General features: G+C 38.8%; 1 protein-coding gene across 2 annotated transcripts in view; it reads left to right on the top strand.

Annotated features, from left to right (window-relative positions):
- LOC18434376 (uncharacterized) overlaps positions 1–11,799 on the top strand; it is a 35,451-nt gene extending 23,652 nt beyond the window's left edge. The window contains exon 3 of one of the 2 annotated variants that reach the window (XR_016058398.1): positions 11,429–11,799. The gene's annotated coding sequence lies outside the window, so the exon portion shown is untranslated. Of the gene's footprint in view, positions 1–5,055; positions 6,880–11,428 lie in introns of those variants that run through there. The other variant, XR_016058395.1, reaches the window with a different exon arrangement.
- The last annotated feature ends 2,077 nt before the right edge of the window (positions 11,800–13,876 follow it).

Genomic DNA, 13,876 nt, shown 5'->3' with positions numbered 1-13,876 from the left:
TTAAACGAGTGTATCAGAAAACCAATTCGATTTTATGCCAGAGTGGTTAATAACTGAGGCTATTTTCCTACTTAAGTAACTGATTGAGAAGTTTAGAGCGAAGGGGAGAGACCTCCATATGGTCTTTATTTATCTAGAGAAGGCCTACGATAGAGTACTTCAAGATTTGATTAGGTGGTTGTTGGAAAAGAAATGGGTCTCTAGACACTACATAGACTTGATGAGAGATATATATGATAGGGCGCTAACTAATATACGAACAACTAGTGGAGAGACGATTGAGTTTTTAGTTCAATAGGTCTACATCAGAGGTCAGCATTGGGCCCATTTCTCTCTTTCAGTTATGGATGACTTAACTAGGCACTTACAAGATGAGGTACCGTGGTGCTTGTTGATTGCAGATGACATAGTTTTGATCAATGAGACCTGAGACAGTGTCAACACAAAGTTAGAACTTTGGAGGGATGCTCTAGAATCTAAAGGTTTTAAAATTAGTTGGACTAAGACAAATTATATGGAATGCAATTTTAGTAATAATAGGAGTAGAAATGAGGAAGTAGTTAAGATTATGGCCAGGAAATACTAGAAGAGCATTTTCGATATCTTGGGTGGATAACTCAGGAAAATGGAGAGATTGAGGAAGACGTTGCACATAGAATTAGAGCTGGGGGGGCGAAGTGGAGATGTACAACCGGAATTTTATGTGATCGCCGCATACCAATGAAGCTGAAGGGCAAGTTTTATTGGACAGTTTTGAGACCAAATTTTCTCCATGCGGCGGAATATTGGGCAGTCAAAAAACAATGTACCCATAGAATGAGTGTAGCGGAGATGAGGATGTTGAGAAGGATGAGTGGCAAGAGAAGAAGAGATAGAATTCGAATGAATACATTTGGAAAAATTTAGGTGCGGTGCTAATAGACGATAAGATGAGAGAGAGAGTAGACTTGTGTGGACTGGCCATGTGTGGCACATACTCAGTACAACACCTGTTACGTGCGAGTTAGTTCAAGTGGAAGGCTTAGAAAGGACAAGGAGTAGGTCCAAAAGGACATGGTTAGAAGTAGTGAGAAAAGATATGGGGCTTATGGCCTTATTAAGGGTATGGCTCTTAATATAGCATAATGGTGGACCAGGATCCATGTAGGCGACCCCAATTAGTTGGGAAAAGGCTTTGACAACGACGATGATGATCTATGTGTAATAATAGAGTTGAAAGGAAAATAAATAAAGAAGAATTGTTGAAGGCCCTCAATGCAAATGAAAATTGAGCTTTTTGACCCACCGGAGAAATTTTGCATCAAACTGGGGCTGCTTGTCAGAGGACTTGCTCTCCACATATCTGGGATTGCCCCTTTGCAGAGGTAAGCCTAGACTGAATCTTTGGAGCCATATCATTGACAAATATGACCGTCGATTTGCAGGGTGCAAAGGCAGATTCTTATCTCCGACAGGCCACCTTACTTTGATTAAAGCCACTCTCTAGCACCCTATATTTCATATGTCACTTTTTCATATGCCAGCTTCGGCGGCCCACTGTTTGGAGCAGCTAATGAGAAACTTTTTGTGGTCTAGCAATGGGGATAGGAAGATCGATCTTATATCTTGGAAGAATGTTTGTAAACCTAAATCTCTAGGGGGGCTGGGCATTCGAACCCTCTAAGAAAATAATCTGGAAATGGTGGTGGTGCTTAGCTACCGAAAACAACCATCTCTGGTAGGAGGTAATCAACTCAAAATACCATAGTTCTGACCCCTCTTGGGTACCCTCCGGACGAGCGCATAGCAACTCCTTGGGGATATGGAAGTCCATACTGCGTTCTTACCCACACTTTCAATCCATGATCAGGTACAGGCCTAGGCAGGGGGACAACATTGTTTTGGATCGATACTTGGCTGGAGAATGCACCCCTTGAATACCTTTACCCTAGACTTTTCCTATTGGCCAGGGACTTTAATGCAACTGTGGAATCCCTGTTTCAGCTGATGGGCAATAGGCGGGTGTGGAGTCCTATCCTCAGAAGACCACTCTTGGATCCAGAATTTCAGGAATTCACAGCCCTTTCCATCACTGTAAACTCTGTCTTCCTGCCCCTTTGAGGCCAAGATAGCCTCATCTGAACCCCCAACCACTCGGGTTCCTTCTCTGTGGCCTCCTTCTACTCTTCTCTAGCTCATCCCAGAAGCCCCCCTGCTTACCCCAATTCTATTGTAAACAAAGTTTGGATCCCTTTGGTTCCCCCCGGGATTCAATTCTTCAATTGGATAGCTAGATCCGAGAGAGCCCTTACTGTAGATCAATTGCAGAGAAAGGGTCTGTAGATCAATTGCAGAGAAAGGGTCTCCAAATCCCAAATAGATGCATTATGTGCATTGAGGATGAGGAGACCAACACTCACCTCTTCATCCATTGCAAGGTAGCCTCGTCTATATGGGCTGACATCCTTCAGTTATTCCAATGGCAGTGGGTGACTCCACCTGATGTCCCTCATCTCATCAGTTCTACCTTCTCAACTCCCTGGCCTAAGGCCGGCACCCTGCTGTGGCAGGCCTCGGTGGCTGCACCCTTTGGACAATCTGGACTGAGAGAAATGCCAGATTTTTTCGAAGCCAGTCATCTCCTGTGAATGCACTAGTAGAAAAGATCCAAGAAGCAGTCATCTTCTGAGCCACTCACCACAAACAGTAAACCTTTGCCACTCTGACTTTCTCCACAGCTGGACTCCCATTCGCTCCTTCAAAACTCAGAGGTCATCACGCTCTTCTCTTTGGAGACCACCCGAAGAGGGCCACATCAAGCTTAACTTCGATGGGTGTTCTCTCGGAAACCCAGGTCATGCAGGCATAGGTGGCTTGTTCCGCGACCACAGCAGCAATACCCTTTGCTTCTTTTCTACTCCAATTGGTGTCTCTCATTCAACAATTGCAGAGGCCTCTGCCCTCTGGGAAGGCCTCAGGAAGTTAGAGACTAGCTGGGGGCAGTATGTAACCGTTGAAGACGACTCTTATAGTGTTATATCCAAGGCCTCATGCACTGCCCCTTGACCTTGGAGGCTAGACAACATATTCGAGGAAATCTGTCAACTCACAAGGAATCTACAAATCTCGTGGAATCACGTTTGTAGAGAAGAAAATGGTGAGGCTGATTCCCTAGCAAAGGCATTTGCAACCTTGTCTCAAGCCAACCTGAGCAACCCTTAGAGAACCTTCACTCGGCTTCCTATCACATATTGGAATTGATATAATGGCTCAATTCATGTAAAGCGTTTTTGATACAGCCTTGGTTTTGTACAGGGCAACCGTTTGTGGGTTGCTTATTTTTTGTGCGGAAACTCGTTTGTGGTATCCTGCCCCCCTCTCCTCTCACATTCTGTACTCACTTGCTGTTCAATACAGTCAACATATTCAAAAAAAAAAAATATAAGATGGTGCACTTGAGTTGGATTCTTTCTTTTCATTTGTTTACATTTTTTGCAATTAAAGTTGCCTTTACAGATTGCACTTAAAAAGAAGGCAAAATGCCTCACAAAGAAAGAACATGTGTGTGTATTTGATAAAGAAACCATGAAACAGAGGACAATAGCACAACTCCTAGAAAAACAGAGGACAATAGCACAACTCCTAGAAAAACAGAGGACAATAGCACAACTCCTAGAAAAACAGAGGACATCATAATTATGTCCAACAAGAAGTCCACTTTCTCAAGATTAGATTTGATCAATTGTGGATGGTTCTTCCAAGTTGTTGTTGAGGTTCTTCTTCATTCCTTCTTTAGTTTATTATTCCTCTTGATTAGATTTGATCAATTTGGACGGTCCTTCCTAGTTGTTATTGATGTTCTTCTTCATCCCTTCTTTAGTTTATTATTTCTTTTAGGTAAGTTGTGTCTGAATCCATAGCTCCAAGGTTGCAAAAAGTGTCTTGCAATTGATCTATGGGCTTGATATTCAACTTTCAGGATGTTTATGAGATTCATTTGAGGACTAGATTCCTTCAGTTGGGGAGATCTGTCACCTTGATGAAGGCCCATGTAGCTCTAGCATTGCAAAACTTGTTATTCTACTCTCAACTGCCTAATTCTGCTAAAGATCTTATTTTTTTGGTTTGAGATCATCTTCCCATTTCACCAAGCAGAACTTCCAAAATCCACTCTTCATTACTTTCAATTTTCATTTACTGAATATCTCGCTCTTTTGGTTTAAAAACATCGTTGCCATCTCACTATGTTGGCTTCCAACCTTCACTATTTTGAATTTTCGCAAATATACTTTCCTCCCTTGCCCTTGGTAATGAATCCTCTCAAAATTATTAGCTATCCTTGTCTGCTCTCCAGAAAAGCAACATGTTTTACAGTTATATCTAGAAACTCTAGTTTATGTAATGGATAGGCTTTTCTGATGTCCACCATGGTCCTAGGTGGACTTTTAAGAGATACAACATCACCCACCTTGTGCAGTCAAGGTCTACTGATATATTCAATTATTTTGCAGCAAATAGATATGAAGCCATTATAGGAAGCAAAACTCATGAGTTTGATTATATAATTTTCTGTGAGAAGGGCTAATCTTAGCTTTAATACTTCCTAGAGAGTTGTGGCAAGTCATGAAGTAGACAAGTGCTACCAGTTTCTAAGTTGCTTCTCATTTTTCAGACCAAAAGGCATCACTTGATAAAGCCAGTTTCTTGCTATATGGGGAACGCAATGAACTATTTGACTTTGAGAGCCATCTTATTCTGGTTTCAACTTGGTAAACCCCTCATGCAGGAGAGTACTTGAGGAATAGATTTCATGTTTTGATCCTCCCATATGATGTACTTCTTTCTGTATGACAAATTTAGGTACATGTTAGCATGGAGTCTGATTGGTGGAGTATTACACTGAAGTACTAGGTGGTGATGCTTTCTCACGATATTTTATTGAGATTCCTGGAGTTCTTTGATCTTTTAAAGTTTTTATCTCTAAGAAAATTAATTTTTTTTTAATATGTTGACTATTGTATTAAGTAATAAAGAGCTTTACAACCATGAGTATATACTAAAAAATAGGCAATACAGGTTGGGTGCCCTGTACAAAAATCCATTTAGTGCCCAAAATGTGCTCTACAACAAGAACGAAGAAAACAAAATAACAAGAATGGAGACTACATGCTAAAAAATTGCCAATAATCCCTGTTGTGGAGCTTAAGTCTTGCTCCTTCCCCAACTAAAGCATCGGCAGCTGCGTTGGCTTCCCTGAAGGTATGCCTCCAAGTGATGCGCATGGTCCTGCAAACAGTGAAATTTCATTGAAGATATGGTCATCTCCAAGGGCATGGTGCAGAGCCAGAAACCCAGGCGAGGACATTTCTGGAGTCACCCGTGGCTATCAATTCCGAACTCCAGCTAGGATTGAAATTCAAAGGCCCGCTATAAGAAAGCAAGGGCCTCCACAGATGTAGAGTCCATAAATCCGATAGGGAGGGAGAAAGAGAGGACAGTGCTGTCGATGTTTCTGAAAATTCCCCCAGTGCCGGATGGTCCCGGATTGCCAAGAGAGCAACCGTCGAAATTTAGCTTGTTAGGCCACTTTCTGGTGGTCTCCACAGAGATGCACATGAGATCCTTAGGGGTCTCAAGTTCAAGAGGGCCTGCCAATTGTGATGGATATTGGTAAAGGAGAAATCTCTGAAAAGCTTGTAATTTTGGCCCAAAAGGAGACGAGGGTTCTGACTCTATCGATCAATGTAGGGATTGTGGCTCTCTCCTCTCTGAAATTCTGTTGTTTCTTTCGAGCCAAATAACCCACAGCGTAGCGGCTATTGAGGCCCTCCAAAGGAGATAGCCTGACTTGGGGAAAGGGGTGCTGAGGAAGGCAGAAAAGAGATGGGGGATCGATTGAGGGGTCACACAGGACCAATTGAACAGATGGAGTAGGTCGCTCCTTAGGGCTGAAGCAATTTCACAGTGAATGCCGAGATTTGTGTTGGTTTCTTGAGCCTCCAAACACGACACATCCATTGGGTAAAGGGAAGCCCCTTCTCTGAAGTTGATCAACAGTTAAGGCTCTTTCATGATGAGCAATCCAGCGGAAGACTTGGATCTTGGGTGGAATTAAGAAGAGCCACGCTTTAGCCGCAATGGAGGGGGGGGCTGCAGGAAGGGTAGGTGGCAGGGTGATGGTTCGATAGGAGGACACGGAAAAGGCCCTGACGCAGCCAGTGACCAAACAATCTTGTCTTCTCCAACAGGGGACAGGAACACAGAGTGGAGGAGAGCTGAGATCTCCAAACACTCTTCCATCTCGTGGTCTGAAATGGGCCTTCTAAAGTTGGGGTTCCATGTTCTGGCAGGCCATGATCTAACAAAGTTATCGGCCACTGTTGATTGGGAATCTCAGGCTAGGAGGAAGAGATTTGGGAACTGGTCCCTAAGTGGAGCATGTCCTACCCAGGTGTCGGACCAGAACAAGACCCTGCTACCCTCCCTCGGATGAAAGCATATCTGTTTTAAGAAGAAGTTGCAGCTATGGAGAAGGGACCTCAAAAGCCTGAGATGTTACCACTACCCCTGCATGTTGGGAGCCATGCATGATCACCATGGCAGTATTTGTGACGAATAACCTCTCTCCAAAGATGATTGGGTTTCATGGCATAACGCCACCACTATTTCCCCAGAAGCACAGTATTGTTAAACTTAAGATGCAAATGCCCAAACCTCCTTAGAGTTCTCTTTTCGTCTATTATGGGTATTGGGTATTTTCTCATGAAAAATTTCGAAATTCTCTTGAGAGATCACTCCATCTAGTAATTTCTAGAAGAAGATTTGTTTGTGCATGCTATTATGGTCAGTAAGAGTTATCAACTGAGTTTTTCTGAATAAAAGCAGGGGAGGTTGTAGCAAGAGATCCATTAACGTAACCAAGTAGATATTGAGAACAAATTGTTGGGAATAGTATTGTTAAAATCATATTAGGTTGGCCACTATGGTTAATTCGTGAGATTGGTTAAAAGGCTTGAACCTTGAGTGTGAGACTTGCAGTTGCGTGGTGGCGAAGCTTGTCTCCTGGACTTGGATAAACGAAAAACAAAATCCTACAATTGGTTTTGATGGCTCACAAGTCATTCCTCTTTGTAGTAAAATAAATTGTTTCTCATTGGTAGAAAGCTAGGTTTGAAATTCTCTTCACTAACCTGCCATTTTTCCTTATAAAAGCTAAAAACTATGTCGGTCTTCCTAATTTCTCTATCTAGACATGCTTATATGGGTTGTATATGTTTCTCTTGGAAGTATTTTTTTTTTGGAAACTTTCTACGACCTTTCTAATTTATTTTTAATATGTGCCTCTTGAAAAATCATAGAACTAACATCAGCTACATTGACTTTCAAGGATTAGCCTATACCAACTAGAAACAAGGTCCTATCCAGTTCACTGGAGACATGGGAGCCAAAATAAGACATACAATGAGTTACAAGATATGGGAAAGGATGATGAAACATCATACTCCAAAGATCTTGATTATATGAAGTTTAACACTAAACTACCTCTGAAGGTTTTGTGCAAGGGTTGTAATTTGTCTGTTAGGACCAGACAAATTGTTATAGCCTTATAGGTTGGTCCATATTGCATGATTTTGTGTTTGTGCTTATATGTATCTGCTTGTGTGTATAAGATTTTTGAGAACAAATGGAGATTAAAAGAGATATATTAGTGTGCTGATAGGCTGTGGTTACCTGCTAATATCTGACCTTTCTCAGTGGATAGGGATATCCAAAAGTGTATTCTAAAGGAGAGAATCCCTCCCTTTTATATGGCTACCATATTATGTGTATCTCTAAAGAAACAGGTCGTTTCACGGATGGCTGTCCCTCCTGTGTCAACTGTTTAAACTAACCTCTCCTATGATAATAGTTTCCCAATGGTCATACATCTTTCATTCAAAGAGTGTTTCTCTTGATTTGAATAAAGCCTGCTTGAAGATAACATACTTTTGTATTTACTTGTGACAAAATATTTTTTTTCCTAAAAAAATACCAAGAGAAGTACATTTACACAGTGATGTAAGGTTTTCACTGAATTCTAGTTTTGCCCATTATATCATGGTTAGTATAGATAGCTGTGAGGCTACACGCTAACTTCTCCCACTTGAATGTATGTTTCACTACAAGGGTTTGCCCATAATAGAATTTAATTCCATGGTTTAATTCCGACTTAGATACCTCTTTAAGTCCCATTATTCTTGCAGGCTTATTCAGCAGTCACACTGTTAACTCTTTCAATTACCTCGTTCATTTCCACAATATGTTGAGTATGGAAATATCCAACTTCTATGTGTTCGCCCTTAGAACCGGTTGCTCCATTATCAATAAATGCTATACCTCCTGTTAACTTTTCTCAAAAAAAATAAATGCTATACCTCCTCTCCAAGGGGGCCATAGAAGCTATCATTTCCAAATTTTATCATTATTTTGGAAGCCACGGCTTCCAAAATAGCGAAGTACTTTATGTTTTCTAAAATGGAAAGTGCTATAGTTTTAGGAAGCGGTGGTTTTCAAAGCCACTGCTTCGCAAATCAAACGTGCCCTATATGAATCGGTTTGTCCTTTGTCTAGTTTCTAAGTCTTCAATGAAATGTTTTAACCATACATCATATTTTGGGGCTATACTACATGAAAAATTATTCTGCTTTCATTTTTATGTTGGGCAACACATCCATGTTTCTTACTTGACCCAGAAAGAGAACCTACACCAAAGATTGAACTTCTTATCATCAAAGTCTCTTGCAAATTTTGCTGGGAATCCCTGAATCACCACATACTATTCACTTGCCGAGAGTTTATAGCTTTTAGTTCCCTAGATATACCAAATTATTCTTTGAACTGCCTGCTAGTAAGCCATTTTGGGTTCACTTTGGAATCTACCAACAAGTCATATTGCATATCCAAATCTAGTACTAAAAGCACAACATAATAGTACTTGGTCAAGGAATATTTTTCATTTCAGCCGTATTTTTGTCACTAGATGGACATTAATGCCTTTAGACACTTTCAATCCTTTATAAATAGGTGGCCTAATGGGTTTGTAGTTATCGAATCCAGATATTTTCTTGGGATAAGGAAGTTGCTCTTCTATTTCCTATGACTTTTATGTCTCAGGTGATGCTCATCCCTTATCTTTCATTGATGATTGAGATTGTAATAACCAATTCATTTGCGCAAATTTCCAGCCAATAACTGATTATTTGTATACAGTTATAACATCATAAATTTAGTCCCACTATTTCCCACATATACACAACGAACCAGGCTATTGGATACATAAGCAATTTGATTATATCGTTGTGAAATTTAAAGTACCATTGTCTAGGAAAGTATATCAGATCACAAGGACTTTGTCAATCCATGGACTTTATGTTGTTGTCCTTCAACCAAATGACCTGTAAGTTGTTTGATGCAGATTTTTCCTTGAAGTAACCATTAAAAAAAGTTGTTTTGGCATCCATTTGAAAAAATTTTAAGTCAGTAATGTGCTATTATGGCCATTCTAATGGATGTCAATTTTGCCACGGTGCATGAGTTTGAGTATAATTATACGCTCTTGTTGTATGAACCCTTTTCCTCCTAATCTAGCTCCGAAGTTATCAATTGTACCATTCTTGTTTGAATTTGTATTTAGCATTAGGAGTGGCAACGGGCTAGGCTTTTGCTGGGCCTCCCCTGGCCCTAGCTTGGCCCTGGTCCCCATAGGGCTGGCTGGCTGGCTCAAGCCCGGCCCTAGCCCTATCAGGGCTTGCTGGGCCGGGCTAAATAAAATCAAAATAAAAAAACAAAGAACGTGTATGCTATGCTCCTGTGAGACCATAATGTACATTTACTGGCCCTAGCTTGGCGCTGGTCCCCATAGGGCGGGCCAGTTGGTCCTTGACAGGCCAAATAGGCCCTGGCCCAAGCCTGGCCCTAGTCCTATCAGATGGTTGGGCCGGGCTAAATAAAATCAAAATAAAAAAACAAAGGTGTATACTTTGCTCTTGTGGGACCATAGTGTACATTTACCCCCTTAGGCAGAAGGCTAACTAGGAGCGATATTTTTTATCTGAAATTTTGGGAACCACCCATGAATCACTAGGTGATCGTTTTCTTAAAAAAAAGAAAAGAGTTTTTGATTTTTCAGTTGTCCAATACTCAGAACTCACACCCTCTAAATATTGGACGGTCTCTGAGACATTAGTATTTTCAAGCATGTAGAGAGTGTGATTCGCGAGTTTTTTGTATAGAGGTTAGTCTATGGGTTAAGGATGCTACATTCCCAAAAATTTAGGGTCCTAAAAATACTTCTAAATTAGGTTTTACCTTAGGAGTAGACAATATGCTTTGGCGGGGGACTTGAAATTGTTTGGCATTTGTAACTCGAAAGTGCATTTCTCTTTCCCCAAACGGTTCTTATAATTTTAATATCTCTTAATAGTTGGTTTGGCACTTCAGAGTTTTTTTTTTTTTGTTTGATTGGTTCCTGATTTCTTTTGTACATTTATATGTAAAAAAAAGAAAAAAAAGATCAGGTTTCAAATTTAAAAGAGAAATATCAAATCATCAGAAAAAAAGGGAAGTGAGGGACTAAAACATCTCGTGCAACAGATTGGCAATTCAACATCTTAATCCACTCAGCCATCTCTCCAAATTGGATTGGAAAAGGATAATTCATAATGTGTCATGTGTAGTAACGATTGATGAGAATCTCTCTAAAGAAACTTTATGAGAGATAAAGGTATATTCGAATTTTATGAGAGATAAAATTTGTGGGACAAATAACAATTCAAAAAGTACCAAAATATTAAAATTTCCTTGCCTCTATGAGTTCCTACTTGGGGGATCACAAAGATCTGACTGGATAATCTTTAATAATTATTTTAAGGGATTGTCTACAAAGTGATTATTTATCTTCTGTACATGAAGGTCATAATTATTTGTCCTTTAAATTTCATAATGGGTGGTTGTAAGAGTATTATTGAATAGACAGAAAGTTCAAAAGAATGATTCTCAGACTTCTTGACTTACTTTAAACCACTCAATTTGACATCTAAAGAGTTGGAATGATTGTGACATTCATGTACAAAAGATAAATGATCTCTTTATAGTCAATACCTTATTATAAATGGTTCTTCAATCAACTTTCCAAACAAATATGGCTCAAAAGTTTGATAATTCATAACAAATTTCTTTTGGATTAGGAATTAGGCCAACCTCTCCAAACTTCCGTATTTTTTTTCTTTATTTGTGTGCCCTTATCTTAATTGCCATGTGCATGCATCATACATATCTACATTCATTATCAATATAATAATTGGTATTCATATTGCTTATATTAAGATGATAAAAATTAAGAGAAATTTATCAATTTACCTACAAGAGAGAAACAATTTAACACTATCCATGTCTTTTGATTTAATTTTAGAATACCAATAAAAATACATAGAGGTACGTATGGACGAGGAGACAACGCGGGTAGGAGCATTCCTCGCATCGGAATCAGTACCAGAAGTAGTATCCATACCCCGAACCCGCACCATCACCATCACCATCACCAATAGAAGCAAAGTTAGAGCTCACTGAGTTGTTTGGCCTGCCATTCCTATTCTAGTTGCTAAACCTGGTTGTTGGTATGTACACATGATGATGTATTGGAATAGTTGAAATTAGGCAAAATGTTAAATACTTATTTATAGGTATTTTAACAATTTTCCCCAATTTCTTGATTTTCCTTGGGTCGAATAGTTTAAAACAATTACAAGTGGCGAAAATGTGCAATAAATAGCAAAATTTACTGATTTTTATGCCTAGTCAATTGGACATTGCAAGCTACAAAATTTCAGGTCTAACACCCATGATTGATTATGACATCCTTGTATCAAAGGTAAATGGTCTTATTGTATACTAGTGCTTAGAAAATAGTGCAAATGATGTTGTGCCCCCCTCCCGGCCCCCTTTCTATAATTTGTAGTCCATATTAACCCTTGGTTATATGCAAACCCCGTAGATTCATTTTTAAAAGGAAAATTATCAAAATAAACTTAAAAGTTGAACGATTCAACAATTTACCCTATATCATCATTAGTCTTTTCCTACTATTTATAGTCAGCTATATGAATCCTGGTCCACCATTCTGCTCTATCAAGGGTTATACCCTCAGTAAGGCTATAAGTCTCTCTATTTTTTCTCACTATTTTCGACCATGTCCTATTGGGTCTATCCCTTGTCCTTTTTTAGCTTTCCATGCGAACCAACTCGTATCTTTTAACAGGCGTTGTACTGGGTCTACTGCACATGGTCAGCTATCCTAAGTCTACTTTATTTCATCTTATTGCACTTTGGAGCCACACCTAAGTTCTCCCAAATGTATATTTATTTCAAATTTTATCCTTTCTTGTCTTACTACTTCTCCATCTCAACATACTAATATCAACTATACTCATCCTATAGGTATACTCATCCTATAGGTACTTTGTTTCTTGACCACCCAATATTTTGCCCCATAAAGCAAAGTTAGTATCACAATTGTCCTATGTGTAATTTGATAAATTAAAAAATTCATTTGAGGTATCGTTTAATCAACTACTTGAAATTTGACCAAAAGTATAGTCGACTATTTATAATTAGATAAAAAATATGGTAAGATGTAACGTATAATTGTACAAATTTCCCTTAAATAGAGCCAATACCCCCTTCCCATTTTTTAACATAAAAATTACTATATTATCTATTTCCTTTATAAAAATTCCACATGCATCCAATTTTCTCTGCAGCCAAATCTCACTCTCTACACTATGCAACTAGACATGCCCTTGCCTCAATCTCTCTCTCTCTCTCCACTAAACAACTAGACATGCCCTTGCCTCAATAACTCCCACACTTTGCAATCTGCAATGTTTTCCAGCGTTAAATCAAAAAAATCCCATCTAGGTTATTCTAAAAGGCTAAGAGATATCGATGTCATTTGCATGCCTAATCCATGGACCTATCATGATAAAATAACTAGCAATTCTCTTAAGTATCAACAAATTCATTAAAACCAACAAAAGCTTACCTTTGATATACACATAAATATCCTTAAAAATAGATTATAAGAAATTACAGCAGCAACCATGAACAAATTCACAACTATTTGCCATAAATGCCAAAGAAAACGTCCATGGAAACAAAGTAAAGAAATAGCAAGATTTTTGTTTTAGAAATAAGCTTAATTTTGATTAAGAGTATTTTGAACATTTAAATATTGTATATGGGACATTTTGGGAAAGTTTGTATTAAGAACAATTTTGAAAGAAAAACTATTGTAGAATTCCAAGGTGACAATTCCAAAAATAAGAGAGGAGTCAAAAGCATACAATGCATGCAAATTTTAATTTGGAATGTGTATTCTAAAGTTTGATTTAAACTCGTCCAACTGTTTAGGGTGTATATTATGAGAGAAAAAACTTCACTAGAAAGATGTACAAGGAATTTAGGAAGGTCCTCAAAGGCCTATATATGTGTACTATGTACTTATGAAAATGTGATGAAAAAACAAAGTATATTTGTTCCCTAATTTGTGCATAGTTTACATATACATATACAAAGCTTTCTTCCTCATTCTTTCCAACAAGTGGAATCAGAACCGAGTGTTATTTCCAACCACCAATTCCCTTCTTACTAAACTGTAAGAATTGTTGTATTCAAATGAAAGCATTCTTTGGGTCTCAATATGCCTGGTATGTTGTTGAAATGGATTATGTAGAATTGGCAGCCCTCAAGAAGAAACTGTTTTAGATCAAACCAAATAAGTATTAAAGGAGTTTTCACTTACAAAGAATAGATTAGAGCACTTATGGAAAAGTTTCTCCTACTACAAATTCAAAAGAGGCTA

Source organism: Amborella trichopoda, chromosome 6 (assembly GCF_054954075.1).
Source record: "Amborella trichopoda isolate Santa Cruz 75 chromosome 6, AtrichopodaSantaCruz75HAP2 v2.0, whole genome shotgun sequence".
NCBI lineage: Eukaryota > Viridiplantae > Streptophyta > Magnoliopsida > Amborellales > Amborellaceae > Amborella > Amborella trichopoda.
This window is presented reverse-complemented; position numbering and strand designations above follow the sequence as displayed.